Genomic DNA, 27,187 nt, shown 5'->3' on the forward strand with positions numbered 1-27,187 from the left:
TGGAGGGCCACAGGTCTACCAGTCTGACTTTACTGGTTTTTGCTTTTAGACAGGCCACAAGCAGGGCTTATCCAATATATTTTGCTGCTTGAGGCCAAGGGCAAGATGGCAGAAAAGTCCAAACGCCTGCAATGCAGGAATCACACCTAGAGAATCCCTGTCAGATGGTTACCCAATCTGTGTTTTAAAACTTCCAATGGAGGGGAGTTCACCACTCTCCAAGAGAGTCCATTCCACTGTCAAACAGCTCTTACTGTCAGTAAGTTCTTCCTAATGTTTAGTAGGAATCTTCTCTCTTGTAATTTGAATTTATTGGTTTAGGTCCCATCTTCTACAACAGCAGAAAACAAGCTTGCTCCATCTACATGTGATTCAAATTCAAATTCAAGGATTCAAATCCTTGTCCCCCAGGTCATAGTCCGGCACTCTTACCACTATACCACATCACCTCTCAGTCTTCTCTTCTCCAGACTAAACATACTCTTCTCCCTCAACCAGAGCCAGTGTGGTGTAGTGGTTAAGAGTGGTGGACTTGTAATCTGGTGAACCGGGTTCGATTCCTTGCTCCTCCACATGCAGCTGCTGGGTGACCTTGGGCTAGTCACACTTCTCTGAAATCTCTCAGCCTCACTCACCTCACGGAGTGTTTGTTGTGGGGGAGGAAGGGAAAAGGAGAATGCTAGCTGCAAAATATGATCTGAAGCTCAACATCAAAAAAACGAAGATCATGGCCACTGGGCCCATCACCTCCTGGCAAATAGAAGGGGAAGAAATGGAGGCAGTGAGAGAGTTTACTTTCTTGGGCTCCATGATCACTGCAGATGGTGACAGCAGTCACGAAATTAAAAGACGCCTGCTCCTTGGGAGAAAGGTGATGGCAAACCTAGACAGCATCTTAAAAAGCAGAGACATCACCTTGCCAACAAAGGTCCATATAGTTAAAGCCATGGTTTTCCCAGTAGTGATGTATGGAAGTGAGAGCTGGACCATAAAGAAGGCTGATCGCCGAAGAATTGATGCTTTTGAATTATGGTGTTGGAGGAGACTCTTGAGAGTCCCATGGACTGCAAGAAGATCAAACACATCCATTCTTAAGGAAGTTAGCTCTGAGTACTCAGGCTCCAATACTTTGGCCACCTCATGAGAATAGAAGACTCCCTGGAAAAGACCCTGATGTTGTGAAAGATGGAGGGCACAAGGAGAAGGGGACGACGGAGGACGAGATGGTTGGACAGTGTTCTCGAAGCTACAAACATGAGTCTGACCAAACTGCGGGAGACAGTGGAAGACAGGCGTGCCTGGTGTGCTCTGGTCCATGGGGTCACGAAGAGTCGGACACGACTAAACAACTAAACAACAACAACAAGAAGTAGTGTCTAAACTGGGGATAGGAAACCTCTGGTCTTTCCATCCAGAGCCAGTGTGGTGTAGTGGTTAAGAGCTGTGGACTCGTAATCTGGTGAACCAGGTTCGATTCCCCGCTCCTCCACATGCAGCTGCTGGGTGACCTTGGGCTAGTCACAATTCTCTGAAGTCTCTCAGCCCCACTCACCTCACAGAGTGTTTGTTGTGGGGGAAGAAGAAGGGAAAGGAGAATGTTAGCCACTTTGAGACTCCTTAGAGTAGTGATAAAGCGGGATATCAAATCCAAACTCTTCTTCTCTTCTTCATTCCTCATAAAGCATGGTTTCCATGCCCTTTATCAGCTTTGTTGCTGTTCCCTGCACACATTATAGCTTGTCAATATCATTCTTAAACTGCGGTGCCAACAACTGAATATGTGGGGCCAGGGGAACAGTGAACATAGGCTGCCATACATCTGGATTTTTCCAGACATTACTGGGATTTCAAAGGCGGAATTGATGTCCAGGGGGGATTTCCAAAAGGCGGTATTTTGTCCTGGATCTTAGGCAAGTCAACTAAAAAATTGTTTTGGGTTGTTGTTTTTGCTGCTTTTCTTTTTGGTAAAAAAACAACTTTCGGAGTTTCCTGGTTTTTACTTTTTGAAATATGGCAACCCTATCCTGCCACCCCCTCTGCACTGTACCTAAGAGGCTTTATGTCATGTTCTTTGTCCATACAATGCACCACTGTGTGAGAAAAAGAACTTCTGTCAAATAGGGAAGGGGGAAGGGAAGAGAGAAGGGCAGCCTCTCACAGGGAAGATGGCAATAGAGCCCCCCTCAGTGCTCCAGCCAATGAAGAGAATTAATAGAATTCCTTAATCAAATTTCCCTCCACATGCACTTCAATTTCCCTGTTCTAAAATAAAATTTCCCTCCTGACTCACATTACAGAGACTATTCCATATTCTAAAAATGCAAAAGAGATGAAAAAAATACCAGGGGCAACTCTCACCACAAGTCAACAACTAAGCCCAGATGCTCAAAATGTTTTTGTAGAAGGTGCCTCTCCATCCATGGTGAGCAGTGCCCAGGTGTGTGTGTGTGTGTGTGTGTGTGTGTGTGTGTGTGTGTGAGAGAGAGAGAGAGAGAGAGAGAGAGAGAGAGAGAGAGAGATGGCCATTTAGCATTCCCGGGACCTCCTGAAAATCTGATGTAGCATAATTCTTGAGCATTGTGGGCACTTGAAATGGTTCCTTCCCTCTGCAGGAGTGCCTATTTTAATGTCTCTGTCCCCTTCCAAGCACTGTTTGGATTTGGTGCCTTTTTTTCCGGCATCAGTGTCCACAAGCGCGCAAATGTCTTCACCATTGGCTCAGGAGGATGAGAATGGCTTGCAGGCAATGTGACCCTGGAGGAGGGAACCACCGTTCTTCAAATATCTGCTGCCTGAGATGGCTGCCTCAGTCTGCCTAATGGTAGGGCCAGCTCTGATCAAGGAGGACACCAGTCATGCTTTCAAAGTTGATGGGCATGTTGCAAATGGCCACAGACACTCGTAGCACATTGTTTACAGCCCAGTAGCTTCCAAGGGATGTAGATCAGGCCCCTTGAGGGAAGAGAAGTTGCATCTGCCCAAATTCCCTCTTGCACAACAGCTGCAGAGTGTCCAGGGCATCTAGCTGGCCTGATTTAGCAGCGTAAAAGTTAATAAGTGATGAGGATGCCACGCATTGCAGGGGGAATTGATGCCGCATTCATTAATTAATGTGAGAACAACTACATGGATATTAATGCCATGCACTGAGAATGAGACTTAGGAAACAACATGTCACTGTTATCGAGGCTGGATTAATCTACTTACAGGGTATGGATATGAGATGAACAAGTTAGATGTTAACCTCTGTACCTATTGGTTCTTTGCAGCAGATAGCAAGGGGAAATGGTAACCCTACCTATGTAGACATTATGGGTGGCTAACCCATCAGTCCTGGGACCTGATTTGGGCTGCCAATCAATTATTATTTATTAAATTTGTATACTACACTATATCTGCAGGTCTCTGGGCAGTTCACAGGATAAAATCACAATATAAAAACACAAAATACATAATCAAAATAGTGTTATAGACAGGATCAACCTAAATATTAATAAATTCTAGGATTGTGATTATTTGGGGTGGGAAGGGAGAAATATAAACTGCAAATGATCCTTGGGTAGCCTGGCCAAGCTAGGTAGGGCTGCCATACATCCAGCTCTGGTTTTTACTTTTTGAAATATGGCAAGCCTAGTTAAGGGAACAATAGAGAACCATTGAGGGTCATTAAGAAGACAAGATTTTCTGAAGGAAATCAGTCCTGAGTGCTCACTGGAAGGACAGATCCTGAAGCTGAGGCTCCAATACTTTGGTCACCTCATGAGAAGAGAAGACTCCCTGGAAAAGACCCTGATGTTGGGAAAGATTGAGGGCACAAGGAGAAGGGGACGACAGAGGACGAGATGGTTGGACAATGTTCTTGAAGCTACCAATTTGAGTTTGACCAAACTGCGGGAGGCAGTGGAAGACAGGAGTGTCTGGTGTGCTCTGATCCAAAGAGGTCACAAAGAGTTGGACATGAGTAAATGACTAAACAACAACAAGAAGACAAGATAACTTCTTGCCCCAGGTGTGTCCAGAGACTGGGGATTTGGAAGGTTGCCAGGGTAACTGCTCTGGAGGAGGGCAAGGGGTTTCTGAGAAGAAGGTGGAGGAAAAAGGGGTGAGATCAGTCTTTGATGTGTGCTGGCTGCAGGCAGCTTATGCTCCTGCCTCTTGGGCTGGATCTAGACGCATCAAAGAAGCGTTTCAGTTCAAAGCCCTTTCTTACAATCTAAAATACATGACACAAAAGGAAAAGGGACCAGGAGTGAGGAGAAAAGGCTCAGGTTCCAGAAGAAGCCTGGCTGTCCATTTGTGCCTGTGAAAAGTGCAGAAACTTTGATTGGAAAGAGGATGCAGCCCTCAAAAGAGAAGCCTCAGCAGCATGTGGTAATTCTGTTCAATGCTTGCAGGAAGGTAGTTCCCTCCCACTTCCCACAAAGTTCAAAAGTGTTCTTACAGAGCGAGAATCCTTCCTTTTCTGAATGGGGTGCCTGACCTCCATTAACATTCCTAGGGCGAGAGAATACATCAAAGAGAGAACAAAGTTTATAATCTGGATTGAGGATTTAGCCGAGGATTAGCACAAAGCGACTTCCTCAAAGCTCAGAAGCAGCAGGACTCCTCAGATGTCAGGGGATGTGACAAGCTATTAATGCCGTAAAGGGTTAACCCCCCCTTCCCAGATCCAGGACCAACAGATATTTGACTTGTATTCACCCTGCTCCATTTAGAGTGATGGGTTTAAAGCAATAAACCAGCATCTCACCATGCAAATAAGGACTCTGAGTGCTTATGTTAATATGAAATGTCCTTGCACACCCACCCATGTGGTGCTACATTCCAGCAGATGAAAGTGTCTGATTCGGTTGTCTGCATCTATATCCCATTGGCAGACATGGTTAGAATGGCTCTTAATGCAATGGCTTCAGTAGATTGGATGGGGTCTTGCATCTTTGTTGTGCAGAATAAATAAGGGAGTCTGTGCCTCCACTTCCTCTGTCTAGCCCTTTCATTTTATGCCATGAGGGTCGCCAACCAGTATGCCTCCCAATATCTCCTAGGGCACCCTCAGAAATTGTGGGTGATGGATTTATGATATTTCTATCCCACCTTTCCTCCAAGGAGTTCAAGGTGGCATACATACTCCCCATTTTATCCTCATAACAACAACAACCACCTCATGAGGTAGGATAGGCTGAGGGTGAGTGACTGGCCCAAGGTCACTTGGAGCTGAAATGTTTTGTTCCAGTGCTACCATATCTCAACTGAGGGCTTACATCAATGCTAGGGTACCAGTGGCACTCCACATGTGGCTGAACTACACTCTCATCATCCCTGACCTTAGGCCATGGTGGCTGGGGCTGTTGGGAGTTTGAAGGCCAAGAACATCTAACACAGACCACAGGGTTCCCCATCTCTGGCTTCTACAGTCTGGCCTTCGAGATTCCTTCAAGGACCAGCCCTGTTACTTTGATATCTACACACACACAAACACACTCCCTAACTAACCTGTTGCCAAAGACACCTTACTTGAGTCAGAGGAGAAGACAGAACCATCTCATAACTCCAGATAGCCATCGGTGAGTGCTGGATGGCTGGGTTAAGCAAACGTTAGAATTCAGTTGGTGTTTATGTGTGGAAACGGGATGTCAGACCCAGTTTGTGTAATAGGTTGTGTAGACCCCACTTCAAAGCCCCTGAAATTAGCATATGTGAAGGCTAATTAAGTCAGGCCCTGCGTGCTGAGCAGGGTGCCAGCTATTCCTAATCCCATGGAATCAACAAGTGTAAAACAATTGTACAAGTTCATTAGCTCAGCCTAATTTCCTTTGAGGTTATGGCCTGGGGATAATGATCCATTAGCACAGCAAAAGGAGCAGGGCAATGAAAGATTAGGAAGGGATTATATGAGGCAATCTGACAGGAGGAAGTTAGGGGTCCGAAAGACACATGGCTAATTTGCTGCTGCGAAGCTGTCATGAGGGGAGAAACAGAAACCTCTTGGGATATGATGCACTGAATCCCTCTCCATCTAGTCTTCAGGTTGTATATATGTGTAAATAAACTATATATCATAAAGACACCACGGTGTCTGAGTTTGATTTCTTTTCCTCTTCCCTCCCTGCCCTTCTTACCTTGTGTGCTGTTGTGGGTTTTTTGTTGTTGTTTTTAGATTGTAAGGTTGTGGGCAAGGACTGACTTGTTTAAGCTGATTGCATGTAAACTGCTTGGGGGTGTGAAGAGCTAGGCACAAACGCTCTAAATAAATACAGTGGTACCTTGGGTTACATACACTTCAGGTTACATACGCTTCAGGTTACATACTCCACTAACCCAGAAATTGTGCTTCAGGTTAAGAACTTTGCTTCAGGATGAGAACAGAAATTGTGTTCCGGTGGCATGGCAGCGGCAGGAGGCCCAATTAGCTAAAGTGGTGCTTCAGGTCAAGAACAGTTTCAGGTTAAGAACGGACCTCCAGAACGAATTAAGTACTTGACCCAAGGTACCACTGTAAATCTTCAAATAAATTAGCTGGTGATCCTGCTTATTATCTCTAGGCTATTACAAAGCTTCACCTGCTCATCCCACAAACCAAATTGTGCTTTTCTTAAAGACAATGGAAAGACTAAGGTGTGTTCTTGATGCTTTCTGCTCAACTTGCAACTCTGCTCATAAACATTAGTGACGCAGAGTTACCACAGGGATGAATTTGACTCAAAAGAGAAGAAGTTCTAGTGTGGACAAGAGAATGCCGCATTTCTCAGATCTGCAGAAATTAGAGCTTCCACCCAGTGCTAAATAATTTTCTTCTGGCTTGCTGTGAAAATTTATAGTGTTCACTAGCCCTCTGCTGCTTCTCATTTTATCCCCGTGGAGACCTGCACTCACAAACACATGTCAGCTGCTGTGGTAGTAAACATATATACGGCACTTATTTAAGCTCCTCTTAAAAGCTTCTCACTGTGCTCAGAAATTATACCTGTGCTTCTTTGCATATCATGGTAGCTGCTCCGTTAGATTTTACTCTTCCCCTCCCCTCTCTCTTCTGAAGGAGATGCGCACAGTTGTTTCTGTTTAGCTGAGGGAGAACAGGGGTGTTGTTAAAAAGAGAAGAAAAAAAAACTACTCTCCTTTCTTCAAAGAAGTTCCAAGCACAGGTGCTGAGGCAAGTTAATTGGCAAGAGGGGAAACATTGTAGGTGTGCTGCAGTTATATTGCATAAGATCACGGTCAGCATTCATTGCTGGTGGGGTTCCTTCCCTACTCCCATCCCAGAAAATACAAATCTTGATTTTCAAGATTGTGGACCAACAGCAGTCTCTGGTTGAATCAGCAAGGGGCACTAATGAATAAGAATCATAGTAATAAGCTGTTTTCTGATGGTAGCAAGAAAGAAGTCCAGGATCAGCATTCGAGTGTTTGCAAATGTTTGAAAGTCCTTCTATATGCAGTGCACAGCTAGACTATGGAACTCACTCCCACAGGAGGCAGTGATGCCCACAAACCTAGAACACTTAAAAAGATTAGACAAATTCATGGTGTGATGGCTACTAGTCATGATGGGTATGTTCTGTATCCATAGCCAGAAATGCTTCGGAATACCCACTGCTGGAGACCAAACCCTGCTGGGGTGTTTCCCTGCTGGCCACTGTGAAAACAGGATGCCGGCCTAAATGGCCATTGGCCTGACCTAACAGACTCCTCTTATGTTGTTTTCTGGAGCAGCCCAGAATGTCAAATGTATTTATTCATAAGAAAGAATAAAAGCCTGGACAATGGCTCATCTAATCCAACAACCTGTTCTCACAGCAAACAACCAGATTCCTTTGGGAAACCTACAAGCAGGACCCCATCACAAGGTTTAAAAAGTGACATGCATATTCCGAAAGTCCAGATTCTGAAATCTGAACACCAACTTGGAGGGCTTTAAAAGAGGATTAGACTAATTCATGGAGGATAAGGCTATTCGTGGCTACTAGCCATGATGGCTATGGCCAGAAGCAGGAATGTTTCTGAATACCAGTTGCTGGAAGCCACAGGAGCAGAGAGTGTTGTTGTGCTCGGGTCTTGCTGACTGGTTTTCCACAGATATCTGGTTGGCCATTGCCCTGATCTAACAGGGGTGCTCCTAAATCTTGGGTGGTGAACCTCAGTCCCTGCCACAGTTGTTGACAATCCAAAGCAACTATGGAAGCGGCTAAATGTTATATTGGGATGATATTTCCACCTTGACAATGAATGTGGGATTGGACCCATACTGTGACTATGTGAGGTTTACTGCGGAACACTTTCCGATATCTCCTTACCGCAGATGATCGTAGTTGCCATAACGTTTCAATGGAACTGTAAAGTTAGTGAGGCGTGAAAGCAATCTCCATTCCTTAAGGCAGACCGAATGCCTTTAATCAAGCTTTGCTATTCTAAAAAGTAATGAGCTTAATGCTTTCTCTTGTTTAAGGTGCTTTCACACAACTGAAGACAGCCTCGGATCAGTGCCTGAGCACAATTTCATCGCTGGTGTGTGTTCAGTAACCATGTACGGAATAGGCAGCAATTGCTGCGTCTGCAAAATGAATGTGGATGGGTGGCTGTGACACACAACAGTATAAAAATTTTGTAGACCCATCTATTCATCAATCACCATACTGTTGTTCTTTCTCTTTACTATGTGTTTGATGACCATCGCTCCCCGCAGGGGCACAGTGGGTTGCATGTTTGCGAGGGGACAGGAAGTGGAGCAAAAAGCCACTTTCTGCTGACACTGCCTGCATTTGCCAGCAGAGAGGAGGAGCACGTCAATACTATAAAAGCTTTCCTGCCCTTCAGGGGCAGCACATCCCATTTTGCCACTTAAAATGAATTGTGCTGCCCGGCCTGCCCTGCTGCAGCTGCTGCTGCTACTGCCACCGCCTGTGCTGCTGCCACCAATTTTTGGCAAGCTCTCGCTGATTTCCAGTGAGATCTCATGCACTCTGCAAAATCTCATGCATCGTTGAAACTGGCATCAATGTGATTGCTGAGGAGGTGGCGGGGTGGATACCTGTGGAGGCACCACCTCAGGGGCTTCCACCAGCAGAGGCAGTGGCTTCATCCCACCTAATGGCTGGCTGGCCCTGCCACCCTCCTTTTCCTCTTTCTGCCTACAGAGGCCTATGTGGCACCCAGCCGGTCCACCCTGTATGCTGTGATGTTAGCGGATCATCATGTATGACAAGCCTGGTGCAGTTAGCAGTGGGTGCTACATAGCTGGGTTGATTGCTTTGGTTGACTTTTGATCACTTGTGGTGAGTACCCAGAGGCACTTCAGTTGAAAAAGGATTTCAGAGACTTGCACGCATGGCTTTATGACCATGTGGAGCAAGGTGTGATGGCCTGGGAATCCGATTCAGAGGCCGAACCAGAGGAACCCCAGCCTGCACAGGAGTCCCCGCCTCCAGGGCTGGCTGAGCTGGGGCAGGGCCTTGGATCTGAAGTGCCTGCACCTGTGCCGGATCCTCAGGAGCAGGCACCAGGTGTATCCACTCTGGCTCCAGAGGGGATTGAGGACACATTGCCTACAGGTGCGCCTCTCCCAGCCCTGTCAGGGGAAAGTGAGTCTCCCCCTGGGTCCAGTAACCCTCCAGCCTCTCCTGAGCTGCAGAGGCTCAGGGCAGAGAGGCGGAGGGAACTGGTTACTCCCAGGAGGAGTGCTCGCCTTAAGGCAAGGAGAGGTGGGTCTCCTGGGGGCCGGGGCCGCCCCTGGCCTCAGAGAAGATAAAGGCCAGTCAGCCCGGTCCCAGGTTGCAGGAGCAACGTTGTTGGATACCTGCTTCTGCCCGGACCCAGACCTGTCCTTCCAGAGTTTCGGATCCCTGCCCAGCTTCCTGCTTCGGACTCCGCTTCACTCTTTGTGAACCATTTCCAGACTCTTGACCCAGGACCGGACTTTGACCACCCCAACGGTAACCTTCCCACCGGGACCAGCACACAAGGTATGGACAACATTTGAGGTGAACCTGTGTTGCATACTTTGGGTTGTGCAGCTTGGAGGAGGCATGGATTCAGGAAGACCTCCCTCCCTCCTCACCCTAAGGATACACCAGGGGGGAAAGAATTGAAATTAAGACCAGCTTGACTTTCATCAGAACAACCTTGTGATTATTCCAGGGTCACCCAGTGAGCTTCATATGGCTAGGTACAGATGTTTTACGGGGTGCATAAATGGATTCAAATGAAGCAAATCATGTTACATCATCTGAAGAAAATATCTGAGAAATCAAAATGGTGCCTCCTAGGTATCAAGAGGACCAAGACCACCACCACTCCCGGGAAACTGCCAGCCCCCTCCTGCATTTTGCCACCTGAAAATATGGCTGTAAAATACACAGAGGCCATTTCAGTTCAGTCCTACCTCATATTCTTAGGAAACGGCTTGGTGATGGAATTCAGAACAGTCTGAGACAAAGGCTCCTTCTTGCAAATTCCATCTGGGAAGGATGGGACTAATAGTTTCTACTCCTGTTGCTTGGGGACGGGCCAGTTTCACAGGCTGCTTGCTGCAGCTAATCATTCAGCTTCAACTCACTATTGTGTAGCGGATTCCACTATGCCCAAGAGAAGGCAGATTCTCCGTGTTTTGCAGGAGAGGCAACAATACGGACACCACAATATTGTATCAGCATATGCGGATGAGATGGTCGGTTTCCCAAGACAATGATTAATGAGATAGACATGTCTTTTGTTTCTCCTGAGCTGGGCCATTTTTGATTTCAGGAGATCTTCTAGGGAAACGGAATGCCCAGCTCTAAAACAGCTCCCAATAATTCTGCCAAGATCTTGCTGAGTTTGAACATTCTCTGCTGTTTCTCCTAATGAGAGGCCACTGCCCTGGGGTGCTATAAAGGGACGGCATGATCATCGAACAGCTTGTTCCGTGTTTCGTCTTCTGGCTGTTGGCTTACCCTTTGGTGGTTGCTGCAATCAATAGAATTAATATTCCTATGAAGTCTTTATGCATTTATTTTAACACATTTGAGGTCTATTTTTCTGTTTCTACCTTATCCAAAGTTGCTCATTTGGGGGGAGGGGAAATATGTTAAGCAGGTCTTGAAAAAGTTTGATAAACTTGTGACTGAAGGGCAGCAAGGAAAAAAAATCAAATTAAAGCTAGAGTAACATAATAATTATAATAGCAATAATACCAGCAGAACAAACCAGGAGCATAAAGGTTCCTGTCTCTGTGAATCATATCATGTTATTGCAGAGACTTTATTGAATTGCTCCAGTGGTGATAACTGGAGACCAGATGGTAGGATAGAGAGTGGTCAGAAGAAATTATAAGGCAATAAGCACCACGATTCTGGAATCAGAATGAAGCTTTGCCATGTAACCCATGATAACTCTATACAGTTGACTAGAAAGGAGTAGAGAAGGTTAATAGAATGGTAAGAAACTGGAGAAGGACTCTAGAGGCTCAAGGTTGCACCCAACTAAGGGTGCATTCAGGCTTGCTTCAGAAATATTGCCTTAGTTTTGCTAATTATGATGCTAGTGTTTCTGTCCCACTTCCAAATGTTCCTTTCACACTGCGGCACCTGTATTATGGAACCTGTATTCTTTACCAATATGCTGGCATGTCGCACTAAAATTCAATCACACCAGCAGGTGTGGTGTGACCCAACAAATGCCATTGGATCATGCCACTACTCCCCCCCCCATCCTTTCCACACTTGCATGCTTCTGTTCCCCCCACGATTCCCGCAGGAAAACAGCAGGAAAGAACTGTATGCCAGTATAATGTCCCAAATGTCATCACTTTATTCAATTTTCCAGGTTAAGAAGGGCTGCAAATGGATTTTTTCTGGAAGCAAATAATATGGAAACTATCACTGCACATACTGTATATTCCCTTAGTTTCTGAAAATGGCTTTTACGTTGTGTGAAAGCTCAGATATAATGTGGAAGTTAAGACTTGGGAAACATGGAGGAAGTGGAATAAACTGTGGTGCAAATGCTGTCACTGCTCTATTCAGATCAAACCTGTTGAAATTAACTGGCACAACTAACTTATGGCTATTAATCTTAATGGGTCTACTCTGAGTAGAATGTAGTTGGATGCAGCCCTCAAAATAGAATATAGGTGATTACACATATTATTAGGCTTGTGCTTTCTCCTTTAGCCATACAGTAGTACCTCGGGTTAAGTATTTAATTCGTCCTGGAGGTCCATTCTTAACCTGAAACTGTTCTTAACCTGAAGCACCACTTTAGCCAATGGGGCCTCCCACTGCCGCTGCGCCGCCACTGCACAATTTCTGTTCTCATCCTGAAGCAAAGTTCTTAACCCGAGGTACTATTTCTGGGTTAGCAGAGTCTGTAACCTGAAGCGTATGTAACCTGAGGTACCACTGTATCCTTGGAGCATCACTTTTCATCTTTGGCCATGCCTCCTTTTTCAAAACAGGTTTATTACAGTATATCATCATTATGTTACTATACTTGGCCCTCCAAAGCAGAAAGACTGAATTGTATTCACAGGTAGTCCTTTTCGGAATAGACCAGTTGGTAATAATGGACATGAATGGGTCTTTACTCAGAGTGCCTACTTTGTATAGTTTTGGTCTTGTTTTAAATGCATTTGCTGTTTTTAACTGTAATTATCTTTAGTGTAAATTGCCTTGAAACTGTTGTTTAAAAGTTGATTAATAAATCAGTGACAATGGGTGGGAACAGACAAAATGCTGATCAGGGCTGAATTGGGACCAGTGAAATCATGTGAGGGGAGTGGGGCTGACTCAGGATCCAGAAGATTCCAGGTTGGCTCAGCCCTTCCTATCCCTGGAATGCCCAATTTGGGATCCTGTCAGCAGCACTTCCACCTGCATGTTTGGTGAGCAAAACAAGCATCTCTGCACCAGTGGAGTGACACTGGTTTGGACTGCAGTGTTTGGCTTGACATCACCTTCCTCACAAGGCAGCATTATTCCCAGAGAAAGGGGAGAGTTTCTGAGAAGGCAGGATAATGACCAAAAATGGGAACCATTTTCAGCCTGAGGCCTGCATTCCCTTCTGGATAACCTTTGGAGGGCCACATGGTGCTGGTGGGCAGGGCCAGAGGCAAAAACAAGATGCACAATTGTTGTCAATGCTAACTTTGCATAGTAGGCCAGTTGCTACACAGACTCACACACCCTTCTCCATCCTCCATTCTGACAAGCAAGAAGCATCCTCAGAGTTCAAGGACACATTCCAGCCAACCAAAGGCATTCAAGGACAGTGTTAAGCACAGCTGATGAGAGGTGTGGACAATGGAGAGAGTGTGTGGCTGGGGAGAGTCCCAAAGGCCAGTTAGAAAAGCTAGAGACACACGTTTGGTCACTAGGTCTGAGGTTCCCCAGCCCTGACTTTACTGGAAAGCTTCCTCAGTCTACCTGATATAAGTACCTCTTACACTTGAATCCTGAAAACTCTCAGTGCATCACACACCAGCTTTGGGTCATTTTTATTAATGACAATATTTCTCTGGCCACAGTTCTCCCCTCCTCTCTTCCTCCATGCCCTTTTCCTTTTATGAACGATGTTTTTTCCTTTGTGTCTTTATCAGCGGCAAATAATCGCTAAATCTCTTTTGGAGCCAACGGATAAATACTGAGCTATCTGAAGCCTGAATGTGTGTTTGGTGTGCTTGAGACTTCAACAAGTCACAAGAAATTGGCATCTTGGCCACGGGTGGATAAACGTTAGTATTTTAAATGTTCTCTCTGCCTTTCTTGATTTAATGCCATATGCCATTCTTTGTCATCAGCCATTTCTGTGCATTTTAATGCATTTACAGCGCAACCCAACACATATCTGCTGAGAAATAAGCAGGACTGAGTTCAGTGGGGCTTATAATCAAGGGGGCATAGGATTGCACCCTATGCATATACATGCCAAATGTATATTGGGTGGTTGGCAATGTAAGGAGCTTAAACATCGGGAATGCCCGACCCGATCTTGTAGAGGAATCCACAGGGCACAGCAGCACCGTAGAGTAAACAACTTGCTTCAACAAAAGTCAGAGGTGGGCTGAAGACTTTTGAGCCTCTTCCTCAATTCCATATCTCCTAAGCTGCAGTTTCATGGCTCTCAGCACCACAGAGAACTCTGGGTGAGCGACTTGCTCAAGCAAAGATTAGAAGTGGGCCAAACCCTTTAGGGCCTTTGCTCCATCTCTCCTAGGCTGTCATAGACAGGCAACTCTCCACTTACATGGGTGTTACTTCCCAGGTGCAGCATGTATACATTAAATCATGTATAGTGGGGAACATCATCTAAAAATCCTGTTTAAAACCCTCTAAAGCTCTGGAAACCCTTTAAAAACCCTTTAAAAAACCAGCAGCACTTAGCAACCATTTCCCCCACTCTTTTCACACCATTTTTGCAGTTTGAATTGAAGTATTTATTTACCGGTATTTACCGGTCCCATGTGTACACGCGGCCAAACATGAGTCGAATGTGCCTGTACGCGTATTGTTCTCAGCACCATGGAGAGCTCCACCTGAGCAAATTCCTCCAGCAAAATTTGCTGGAGATTCTCCTAGGTTCCATTCCCTTTTGTAAGAACTACAGTCCTTAAGGAGACAACTCTTTACCCTACAGACCAGCACTTCATATGCACTCCCTGGCCTCCTGCCTGGTGCACTCCCTGCACCATTGGACCTGCACATTCAGTCAGGATGTGCTTGGGTCTTCTGCCTCAGGAAGAAGCATCTATGAGCATCTCAACTCCAGCTGTATATAGTCCAGTGCTGTGGGATCTGCAACCTCTGACTTAGTGTCTTGATTGCTGCTGTACCCTGCAGTCATAAAAAGGAATGACAAAAAGATAATTGAACTCCGTCAACGGAGCATTTTAAGTTTCTGGTGCTCCTAATGTTTAAGCGCTAACTTCAACTCCAGCTCAAAGGGGATCTCTTTCCTGCACTTACCTAGAAGTTCAATTCTGCTCTACACCTGTGGGGTGCCTTTCCCTCTTTGTGCAACACTTACTTGCAAAACTAGCTCAGAAGCTGGAGGTGACTCAAAATAGATGAGTGGATGGATGCCTTTTATTAGCTTCACACACCAGATGTGAGGTTTTGCACTGCATCAGACTTCACACAACTCTTCAAAACAGCTGTGAATTTGGAACAAGACACTCGGCTGACAATCACAAACACAATTACCTGTCCCATCAAACTCAGTGAGTAAAGATGCTTAGGATTTCTACAGACTAGTAGTGTCTAACCCCTTCATGGATCACTGCCTTGCCGTGGCGAAGGGGCTTGAATAACTCGGAGAAGCTATGAGCTATGCCGTGCAGGGCCACCCAAGATGGACAGGTCATATTGGAGAGTTTTGACCAAATGTGATCCACCTGGAGCAGGAACCGGCAAGCCACTCCAGTATCCCTGCCAAGAAAACTCCATGGACAAAGACAACAGGCATATAAAAGTTATGATGCTGGAAGATGAGCCCCTCAGGTTGGAAGGCATCCAACATGCTACTGAGGAAGAGCGGAGGACAAGTACAAGTAGATTCAGAGCTGATGAAGCGGCTGGGCCAAAGCCGAAAGGACGCTCAGTTGTGGATATGCCTGGAAGCGAAAGGAAAGTCCAATGCTGTAAAGAAAAATATTGCATAGGAACCTGGAATGTAAGAACCATGAACCTTGGTAAGTTGGATGTGGTCAAAAATGAGATGGCAAGAATAAATATTGACATCCTGGGCATCAGTGAACTAAAATGGACGGGAATGGGCGAATTCAGTTCAGATGACCATCATATCTACTACTGTGGGCAAGAATCCCGTAAAAGAAATGGAGTGGCCCTCATAGTCAACAAAAGAGTGGCAAAAGCTGTATTGGGATGCAATCTCAAAAATGATAGAATGATCTTGATACAAATCCAAGGCAGACCTTTTAACATCACAGTAATCCAAGTTTATGCACCAACCACTGGTGCTGAAGAAACTGAAATTGACCAATTCTATGAAGACTTACAACACCTTATAGAATTGACACCAAAGAAGGATGTTCTTCTCATTATAGGGGATTGGAATGCTAAAGTAGGGAGTCAAGAGATAAAAGGAACAACTGGCAAGTTTGGCCTTGGAGTTCAAAACGAAGCAGGGCAAAGGCTAATAGAGTTCTGCCAAGAGAACAAGCTGGTCATCACAAACACTCTTTTCCAACAACACAAGAGACGACCCTACACATGGACATCACCAGATGGGCAGCATCGAAATCAGATTGATTATATTCTCTGCAGCCAAAGATGGAGAAGCTCTATACAGTCAGCAAAAACAAGACCTGGAGCGGACTGTGGCTCAGATCATCAGCTTCTTATAGCAAAATTCAAGCTTAAACTGAAGAAAGTAGGAAAAACCACTGGGCCGGTAAGATACAATCTAAGTCAAATCCCTTATGAATACACAGTGGAAGTGAGGAACAGGTTTAAGGATTTAGATCTGCTGGACAGAGTGCCTGAAGAACTATGGATGGAGGCTCGCAACATTATACAGGAGGCAGCAACAAAAACCATCCCAATGAAAAGGAAATGCAAGAAAGCAAAGTGGCTGTCCAATGAGGCCTTACAAATAGCGGAGGAGAGAAGGCAAGCAAAATGCGAGGGAGATAGTTAAAGACACAGGAAATTGAATGCAGATTTCCAAAAAATAGCAAGGAGAGACAAGAAGGCCTTCTTAAACGAGCAATGCAAAGAAATAGAGGAAAACAACAGAATGGGAAGAACCAGAGATCTGTTCAAGAAAATTGGAGATATGAAAGGGACATTTCGTACAAAGATTACCATAATAAAGGACAAAAGTGGTAAGGACCTAACAGAAGCAGAAGACATAAGAAGAGGTGGCAAGAATACACAGAGGAATTATACCAGATAAGATATGGATGTCTCGTATACAACAGGTAGTGGGGTTGCTGACCTTGAGCCAGACATCCTGGAGAGTGAAGTCAAATGGGCCTTAGAAAGCACTGCAAATAACAAGGCCAGTGGAAGTGATGGTATTCCAGCTGAACTACTTAAAATTTTAAAAGATGATGCTGTTAAGGTGCTACACTCAATATGCCAGCAAGTTTGGAAAACTCAGCAGTGGCCAGAGGATTGGAGAAGATCAGTCTACATCCCAATCCCAAAGAAGGGCAGTGCCAAAGAATGTTCCAACTACCGCACAATTGCACTCATTTCACACGCCAGCAAGGTTATGCTTAAAATTCTACAAGGAAGGCTCAAGCAGTATGTGGACCGAGAACTCCCAGAAGTGCAAGCTGGATTTAGAAGAGGCAGAGGAACCAGAGACCAAATTGCAAACATGCGCTGGATTATGGAGAAAGCTAGAGAGTTCCAGAAAGACATCTACTTTTGCTTCATTGACTATGCAAAAGCCTTTGACTGTGTCGACCACAGCAAACTATGGCAAGTTCTTAAAGAAATGGGAGTGCCTGATCACCTCACCTGTCTCCTGAGAAATCTCTGTGTGGGACAAGAAGCTACAGTTAGAACTGGATATGGAACAACTGATTGGTTCAAAATTGGGAAAGGAGTACGGCAAGGCTGTATATTGTCTCCCTGCTTATTTAACTTATATGCAGAATTCATCATGCGAAAGGCTGGGCTGGATGAATCTCAAACCGGAATTAAGATTGCCGGAAGAAATATCAACAACCTCAGATATGCAGATGACACAACCTTGATGGCAGAAAGTGAGGAGGAATTAAAGAACCTTTTATTGAGGGTGAAAGAGGAGAGCGCAAAATATGATCTGAAGCTCAACATCAAAAAAACGAAGATCATGGCCACTGGGCCCATCACCTCCTGGCAAATAGAAGGGGAAGAAATGGAGGCAGTGAGAGAGTTTACTTTCTTGGGCTCCATGATCACTGCAGATGGTGACAGCAGTCACGAAATTAAAAGACGCCTGCTCCTTGGGAGAAAGGTGATGGCAAACCTAGACAGCATCTTAAAAAGCAGAGACATCACCTTGCCAACAAAGGTCCATATAGTTAAAGCCATGGTTTTCCCAGTAGTGATGTATGGAAGTGAGAGCTGGACCATAAAGAAGGCTGATCGCCGAAGAATTGATGCTTTTGAATTATGGTGTTGGAGGAGACTCTTGAGAGTCCCATGGACTGCAAGAAGATCAAACACATCCATTCTTAAGGAAGTTAGCTCTGAGTACTCAGGCTCCAATACTTTGGCCACCTCATGAGAATAGAAGACTCCCTGGAAAAGACCCTGATGTTGTGAAAGATGGAGGGCACAAGGAGAAGGGGACGACGGAGGACGAGATGGTTGGACAGTGTTCTCGAAGCTACAAACATGAGTCTGACCAAACTGCGGGAGACAGTGGAAGACAGGCGTGCCTGGTGTGCTCTGGTCCATGGGGTCACGAAGAGTCGGACACGACTAAACAACTAAACAACAACAACAAGAAGTAGTGTCTAAACTGGGGATAGGAAACCTCTGGTCTTTCCATCCAGAGCCAGTGTGGTGTAGTGGTTAAGAGCTGTGGACTCGTAATCTGGTGAACCAGGTTCGATTCCCCGCTCCTCCACATGCAGCTGCTGGGTGACCTTGGGCTAGTCACAATTCTCTGAAGTCTCTCAGCCCCACTCACCTCACAGAGTGTTTGTTGTGGGGGAAGAAGAAGGGAAAGGAGAATGTTAGCCACTTTGAGACTCCTTAGAGTAGTGATAAAGCGGGATATCAAATCCAAACTCTCTTCTTCTTCTGGTGGGGGACCTTCACTCTGTGGGCCTAATTTGGCCCATGAGGCTGTGTTCCTCAAGCCACACCTACCTGCAAATAGAGATATCCATTTTCTGCTGAAGGTCTTGTGCATTCGATTTCAAACCACATGGTAGAGGAATCAGGGTTCGCAGGAGCCACTGATCATTGCAGCCATCAATCAGGATTCCCCCCCCCCCCCCGGAAACCACAGGAGAACAGAGCTGCTCTTGCACTCAAATCCTGTTTGCAGGTTTCCCACAGTGATCTGGGTGGCCACTGTGAGAACAGGATACTGGATCCAGCAGGCTCTTCTTAGGTTCTTAGCAGATGGTCAGCACTTACAAAGCCCTTGCTTTGACTCACACAATTTAATTTCAAATTAACAAGAGGAGGACCACTCGCCTGTCAAAATGGCCCACAGAGGTTGGTGGCCTACAGATCTGACCTACTAGCTGGAAAAGGTTCTCTGCCCCTGTTTCAGAGGAAGAAGATGTGTGTTTGTGTGTGTGTAGGCACAGAATACCTGACTTCTGTATGGCCGAGATGTGGTTTAGTATACAAACCACATCATCACCTACTTTTGCTTCTGGCTCCATCTATCACTCACATGCAGCCCTCAGTTTGTCTACAAACTCTGAACAGTTGCTCTACACAGCTAACTGCAGTTAACAGGAATGGGAAGGTCCAGGACAAACTATAAGGAAGTGGAGGCATTCTGGGACCACTTCAGATGGCCAAAGGTCTTGAGAAATATTGCTTGTGTTTTTTACTTTCTTGAAATTCTTTACTTTCACCCAAGCAGACACCACTTATTTTCCACTAAAATATCATTTTGGAGAATTGCGCTCCAACATTTTCCACAAATGGCTCTCACTGTTGTCAGTTTATCATCACCCCCTGCCCCCAACAGGGTTCTTGAGCTTTTAACAAAGGTGAGACGGATCAGAAATACAGTGCTAAAGCTGCAGTCCCAGGAGGATGCTGCACGCAACTAATGGGGCTTACTTCCAAGTAAACATGCACAGAATTTCTCTGGAAAGCTGTTGAAGCTGAGACTCAGCCAGCTCTACATCAGGACAGTGATGAATTTCATAAATTAATTGTGGGTTGTGCAATGATTTGTTTGAGAACTGCTTAAGAGGAAGCCTTGATAAGGTCTTAATGTACCACAGCCCGCCCTCCAAAATCTTCTCCACATTTGCTAGATTCTCATAGGATCTGCTATTGTCTGACATTTTAAACTCCTTTTTTATTATAACTTCCAAAAGATCAACTTCTCTCTCTCTCTTAGTTAACTGGGTGACTCCCTTCTCCTGGACCCAAGTATGATATTTACACACCCAAAATGAGCATTCATGCAAGCATAAAAACTGTTGCGAAGAAGAAAGCACCAGAAAGGGGGGGGGGGTAAAGAAAAATTGTATATCTTTTTAAGCAGTGGCAGAGAAGGGCAGAGGGGCTGTCTTTGTATGACTTAACAGTGACATCCAGTGGTCAGTAGGGTTACTCAAGATGCATTACTCGATTAAAAGAAAAGTGTTCAGTCCACTTTGGCTTGAAGGCAATGTTTAGTGTGTATGTCTTATTTGTGTATATTTTCTCCGTAAGAATCTCTCTCTGCCTCTCTCTCTCTCTCTCTGTGTGTGTGTGTCTTCTGTCTGTCTGCAATCCATTTACTAAGTATAACTTTCAGTCCAGTGTTCTGGAAAGCAGAGTGTTTGTGCTTGACTACATGCTTGTAAATATTTCTCTCGCCACCATCACTTTCCTTCTTCCTCATGAACATTACGTGAGTGCTGCCTTCTGAGCATTAATCATAATTAAACTGTTCTGAAGTAAATATAGAAATGTATCAAAAACATCTGGCATCAAATCAGAGGCATTTTTTTTGCATCCAGTACAGATAGTTTGCTAACCAAAAACTGAGAGAGGGAGAAAAGCAGTATGCATTTCATGTTTAAACTTAACAAGTATATATTACCATGATTATACTTGGGGGGAGGGGAGTTGGAGGGAAAATACATCTTTGTTTAAAATAAAAAAAACTCCTCCAAGCTGTGAAGTTTAGCAGCAGCACATGAATTTATATGTGCATTGAAGCTAACTTTCTGCTGTTCCTAGGGTGTTAACACACCATTCCACTGAAGACACTCCTGGCTTCTCCTAAACAATCTGTGGAAGGAACATTCGGCAAACCAGCCAACAACCAGGAAAAGGAACAAACTTCTCTTGCCTTTTCTAAATGTCAAGGAGGCTCAGTTTTCAAATTCATGCTTCCAATAATCTCCTCACTCAGATGTCTCCCCAGAGTTTGGAACTCCTAGTGGAACAGATGCAGTCGGAATTCTGCAATTTTCATTTCATTGTTTTATTTTTTTAAAAAAATAACAGAAATCCAAGGTTACATCCACAATGTAGACTGAAAGCTCCCTTATACCACTTTAACAGTCATGGAGGATCCTGAGATCTGCAGCTTAAGGGAGCTGACCTCACAGAACCACAATTCCTGGCACCCTTCACAAACTGCAGTTCCCAAAATTCTCCTTAACTGTTAGAGCGGTATAAGAGTATTTTAAATTGATGGTGTGGGTGTGTGCATATTCTGTTCTGGGCCCATGGAGGAGTCCACAATGCATCACCATGGAGAGCTCCCAGTGAGCAACTTGCTCCAGTAAGGGCTGGAAGTGAGCTGGCGCTTTCTGAGCCTTTGCCTCTAGTCTTCCTCTGCCCAGGCACCTTTTTGAGATCTCAAGTCCTTAAAGGGCCAGCCTTCAGGTCTGAAGAAGGCCACTTCTCCTGCATCCATGAGAGTTGTGCTCCAAAAACATCTTGAGTGCACCAGATCAGGGGAAAATGCTATAGATTATTCCAGAGTAAATTTGAATACACAAAGTTGTGCCTGCTTAGCAGTTACCACCACTCGCTGCTTCAAGGCAATCAAGAAAATGGGGGATTCTCACCCTTTCACAATATAAAAACATAAGAACAGCCCTACAGCTGCAACCAGATACCTTTGTGAAGCCCACATGCACTTGTGATTCTCAGTAACTGGCACTCAGTTGACTATCTCTTTCACCATGAAGGTAGAGCATTGCCATCATAGCTAGTAGTCACTGACAACTGTATCATCATTGACTTCATCTAATCCTCTTTCAAAGTCATCCAAGTTGGCTTCTTATTGTGGGGGTAAATTCCATAATGAATCTACGTGCTGTGTGTATTAGTACTCACTGCCTCTTCTGCGCTGCAAGGAAAGCCAAGAAAGTGGTAATTCTTTGGGTTCTAAAGAGAACATAAAAAGGGCCCTGCTGGATCAGGTCAATGAACCAATCTATTCCAGCATCCTGTTCTCAGAGTAGCCAACCAGATGCCTATGGGAAGCCTGCAAGGAGGACCTGAGTGCAATAGCCCTTAAGCACTGAAAGACTGAGAAGAGTTGTGATATGTCTTCCATTTCTCCATCTATTTGCAGTCAGTATAATGAAAAACCTTTGATTGATTTCTTGGGTGGGTGGGGAAAGCAATGAGACAAAATAGGCTAGGTTTTCCGTAATTTTACCTTCAAAGAATCTATTTAGGAACATCTTTGCTTTCAAACCCCTTACAGCCTCCCTAAACATTGAGCCAAATATCCACACCTGAGATCTTCGCGCATCCCAATAGAGAGATGGTGCTAGAAATATGAAGTGTTACCATCAACACTAGGCAGACATGCAATTGCTGATTGAACTGCCACTCCTGGTGTGAGCCCTTGACATCAGTAGAGGTGGCTATCCAGTCAGCAACTGGCTACTTACATGATGCCGACTGAGGCACCTGAGAATCCACCCGTTTCTTAATTGTTACCAATAAGACCAGGAGCCTCCTCCTTCCCATCAGCCCATAGCAGTGACCAACATCTCTTACTAGTTGGAGTTCTTGAATCTATGCACAGATGCCCCATGTGGTGAACTACAGAACTGCAGGTGGCAGCCCTCTTTGTGAAATACCTTCCAGCCCTGAACTGACTCTGCTCACCCAGACAGGAAGGAATATAAGTGATGCTTCCTGTTTCAATGGAAGCAGCATGGTCTTTCTGAGCTCTGACATGTTCCTGATTATTATTATTTTCTGATCCTTATTTCTGGTTTGCTTCTTGCTTTTGCCTCAAGGCTCTTTCATTGGTCTTCCTCTTGTTCCACTACTTTTGCCCCTAGCTTTTCGTCCCTGGCTCCTGACTAAAGATGGAGGAGAAACTCGGTTCAGTTTGTATGTAAAGATGAATCTATCAAATCCATACTTTCTGAATCAATACAAGAACCATATCACGGACATCCTTTGAAATTTGCACTTATCTGAATTGTGCAATGCAATTCTCCAACCAAACAACGTTTGCAAAAATGCAGACATTAGGGGAAAGTCTACATAAAAATGAATATATTAGTGAAAAACGGCATATTAAAATGCATTATATAGAAAGGAACATAGCTTGCGAAAATAAATATGTTAGTAAAAAATGTGTTTATTAGGAGAAATTCACATTGAAATACTGATGAATCTTCATGAAGATTTTTTTTTTTTTAAGAAAGAAATTCACACATTGCTGCAGAAATGTGCAGAACTGAATTTAAGATTAGACAAATGAACCAAAATTGTCAGATCCTTCCATCAGTACACCTGACTCACTTAGGGTTACTGCAAAATGGAGAGTGGCCTGCTTCTGACCTTTCATAGTGTGGGCCAAGATAAAACAATCTAAATGTTGTACAAAACAACCAGCTCACAGTGGAGAGAAAAAAGCAGAGAAAATAATGGTGCTCTCCCTCTGCTCCTTTCAGAAATCTGCAGTGCAGGTTGTTCCAACTGACGCATGCTGTGACTGTCATTATTTCAAAGTCTCTGCACCAGACTCCTACTAAAATCTTTCTCTCTCTCTCTCTCTCTCTCTCTCTCTCTCTCTCTATATATATATATATCTATCTATCCCAAGGATCGGGGGGTGCTTGCAGTTCCAGGGAAGAACAAAAAGTTTCCAAGTGGCAACCCTGGAGCCTAATACTAGATAGCAGGCAGCTCTCTGTAATATTTTATTTAAAAGGGAGCATATCTCCATATTTATATTTAGTTGTTTTTTAATTTCCTTCTGTCTCTTTCTTTTGTAGATGCTAATTGTTCGGAGCACCGTCAGATGGTTGGGCAAATTGAAGCTGACAACATCAGCCTGTTCCTTCCATTTAAAATCTCTCCAAGACTGTAAGGGACCTTGTCAGCCAAGCAATGCCAGTTCTCCCTAGTGGTAACACCATCTTGCCTCTTACTAACGACTGGCTTTGCAAATGAGTAGATTTCCTTAACACATTCCCTCTTATTAACCAGCAGCAGCTTGGGAACAATGTCAGAGGAAGATGCCAGAGAGGTTACAGAGCAAAACGGAACTTCCCTCTTGTAACCGATTTGCTCAAGACAATGTGTGAATATAAATGAATAACCCTTGACATGGGCTGAGCGTATATAAGGGATCAAAGGCCAGTTATCCCACTTTAATGCCTGCAAACATTAAAAAGAAGCTGTTTTGATCCAGCATTCTTAATTCAGGTTATAAAGGCCAAGCTATATTTTATGATGGCTCACAACCATTTTTTTTAAAAAAAAGATTAATAAAAGCAGCCAGATTGCATGCATTGGGCTGCGGCCACAGGGGGGTGGGAGTCTACCCCTTTTGATCATGATCCAGAGCATTCTTCTCCCCATCTCTCCCACCCCATAGCAGCTATAAACCAGAGAGAGAGAAAAGTATGAGCTGAAATGCCTACATATACAAGTGCCACATAATATTTGTTTCACATTTGTAAGAAATCAATCTTTTAGTTTGGCAGCGCACACACCTTGGAACTCCCTGCCTATTGACTATTGACATCAGGCAGGTGCCTTCACTGCACTCTTTTCAGCACCTGCTTTTAAAACACACACACACACGTTTAGATAACCCTTTTCAGACATGTAGAATGTTGGTGCGTCTCCCTTATCTGCTTATAGCTTATTGTTGATTGTGATTATTTCTAAAATGTATAAAACAGCTATCTTTGACTCTTTTTTATGATAATCTCATTGCTTTATTCTTTTTGTAAACTGGCTTGAGGGTCTTTTTTGCAGGTAAAGAGGAATGTTTTTGCCTGTCGTCTAAAGACATGTAGCAATGGCACCAGGCAAGTCTCTCTGGGGAGAGCTTCCCACCACAGAAACAGAAAAGGCCCATTCTCTTGTTGTCCCAACTACAGTGGTGCCTCGCAAGACGAAAATAATCCGTTCCGCGAGTCTCTTCATCTAGCGTTTTTTTCGTCTTGCGAAGCATCCCTATTAGCGGCTTAGCGGATTAGCGCTATTAGCGGCTTAGCGGCTATTAGCGGCTTAGCGGCTTAGAAAAAGGGGGGGGAGACTCGCAAGACGTTTTCGTCTTGCAAAGCAAGCCCATAGGGAAATTCGTCTTGCGAAGCGCCTTGAAAAACGGAAAACCCTTTCGTCTAGCGGGTTTTTCATCTTGCAAGGCATTCGTCTTGGTGGGCACCACTGTATGTGACAACCCTCCAAACCACCCCTTAAACAGCTCTTTTCCAGGTTTAAAATATCCAACTCTTCCAACCATTCCCCATAGGATTTGGGCTGCAGGTCCTCCATCCCCACACACCCCTCATGCATTTCAACTTGTCATTATCCTTCTTCAAAGGTGGTGCCCAGAATGGGGCATGCTGTTCCAGGTGAGGATTGCAGTACAGTATATGGAATTACAACTCAGAGGCTTCTCTGGGGAGCTGGAATAGCGTATTAAAGCACATCACGTCTGTTATGTACATATGCTTTGCCTTCAGATTCATTCTGGGTACAGTTCCAAGCCTCTGGAAATAATCCCATAATCCCATATACTGTTAATTTATTTTCCATTAGTGTTTGGATGTCGAATATTGAGTGATTCAGCAGTCAAAACCAAGGACTTGAAATGAAATTATATATATATATATATATATATATATATATATATATGCCATGTTAATTTTGCTCGTTTAAGGCTCGCTGACAGCCTCCCATATTTGGTGTCAACAGCAAGAGGAATGCAGTCCCATTATAATCCCATCACTTCAATTTTTCAGCTTTTCATTTCTAATAATAATTTAAAAGGAAAGGAAAGAAACAACACTTCCTGATTAGGTGCTAAAACTGTCACAGCTCCCACAACATTCGAGTGAAATCAAAGATATTGGCCATAGTCCAGTGCAGATTTGAGCAGAGTGAAGCCTGCTGAAATTAGCAATGCTGACAGTGTTTGTGATTACCTGGTCTGGAATACAAATCTGTCTCGATTACAATATTCGTCACCCTAATACATTACTTTTCCAGCATGAATGTAGAATCATGTACCAGTGGAATGTACCAGTTGCTTGGAATCACAAGTGGGAAAAGCGCCGTTGAGTTCAGCTCCTGCTTTAGGGCTTCCCGTAGGCATTTGGTTGGCCACTCTGAGAACAGGATGCTGAACTAGATGAGATGCTGGCCTGATCCAGCAGGTCTTACATTCTTAGATTATTATTATTATTATTATTATTATTATTTTATTACTCGCCTTTCAGCCCAAGATCCCAGGACAGGTTCCAACATTTTAAAATACAACATTGGAAACAATTTAAGAAACTTACAACAACAAATGCAACCACAAAAACTGACATCTAATAACAAGGTTACAATAGTTCATACAATTGCTTATATAATGAATGTTCTCTCTCTCACACACAGCCAACTAGTACCCCCTGGCTCTTATGATGATTCTCCATTTTCTAGCAAGGGAAGAATCAGAGATGGGGGCGGGGAGGTTGGAATTCTCTGCTTGCTTACCTGGGAGTAAGTCCAGTTGAACTCAGTTGGAAAAGTTGCAACATTTGGGTGCATGAGGGGTGACATGAGAGAGGTGTGTAAAATGGATGCACGTCTTGGGAAAAGTGGAGAGAGAGGTGTTTTCTCCTGTCATAATAATGCCAACCCTAACCTGGGTAAACGGTGTTTCCGTGCACTGCTCTGGTTTGCCAGAAGCGGCTTAGTCATGCTAGACACATGACCCAGAAGCTGTCTGCGGACAAACACCGGCTCCCTTGGCCTATAGAGCGAGATGAGCATGCAACCCCAGAGTTGTCCGTGACTGGACCTAATGGTCAGGGGTACCTTTACCTTTACCTTTAACCTGGGTTCATTCAATAAAGCTGAATACTGGAAGCTCTGCCAGATGTCTACTTGAGGACACGATGGTGGTGGTAAAGTCAGTTTTCTTCGCCACTGCCACTGCTTTGTGGTTGATATGCTGATGTCTGATGCTAATGCCCAATTGCTACATCAGTCTTTTGTCTGCCCCTCTGCCTTCTGCCTCAGTCAGAATGAGCAATGGGGCAGCAGGTGTGGAGGTGACGATGCCACTCTGTCCTCACCTCCCACAG

The 27,187-nt window shown here is 44.5% G+C and overlaps 1 protein-coding gene and 1 pseudogene across 2 annotated transcripts in view; both read left to right on the forward strand.

Annotated features, from left to right (window-relative positions):
* SDR42E1 (short chain dehydrogenase/reductase family 42E, member 1) overlaps positions 1-27,187 on the forward strand; it is a 312,532-nt gene that overhangs the window by 168,606 nt on the left and 116,739 nt on the right. The gene's annotated exons all lie outside the window — the stretch shown is intronic.
* Positions 15,243-18,165, forward strand: LOC309346464 (craniofacial development protein 2 pseudogene; annotated as a pseudogene). Its single transcript, XR_014161692.1, has 2 exons — positions 15,243-16,849; positions 16,886-18,165. The product of XR_014161692.1 is annotated as a craniofacial development protein 2 pseudogene (transcript).

Source organism: Podarcis erhardii (genome assembly GCF_964252035.2).
Source record: "Podarcis erhardii genome assembly, chromosome: 7".
Lineage (NCBI taxonomy): Eukaryota > Metazoa > Chordata > Lepidosauria > Squamata > Lacertidae > Podarcis > Podarcis erhardii.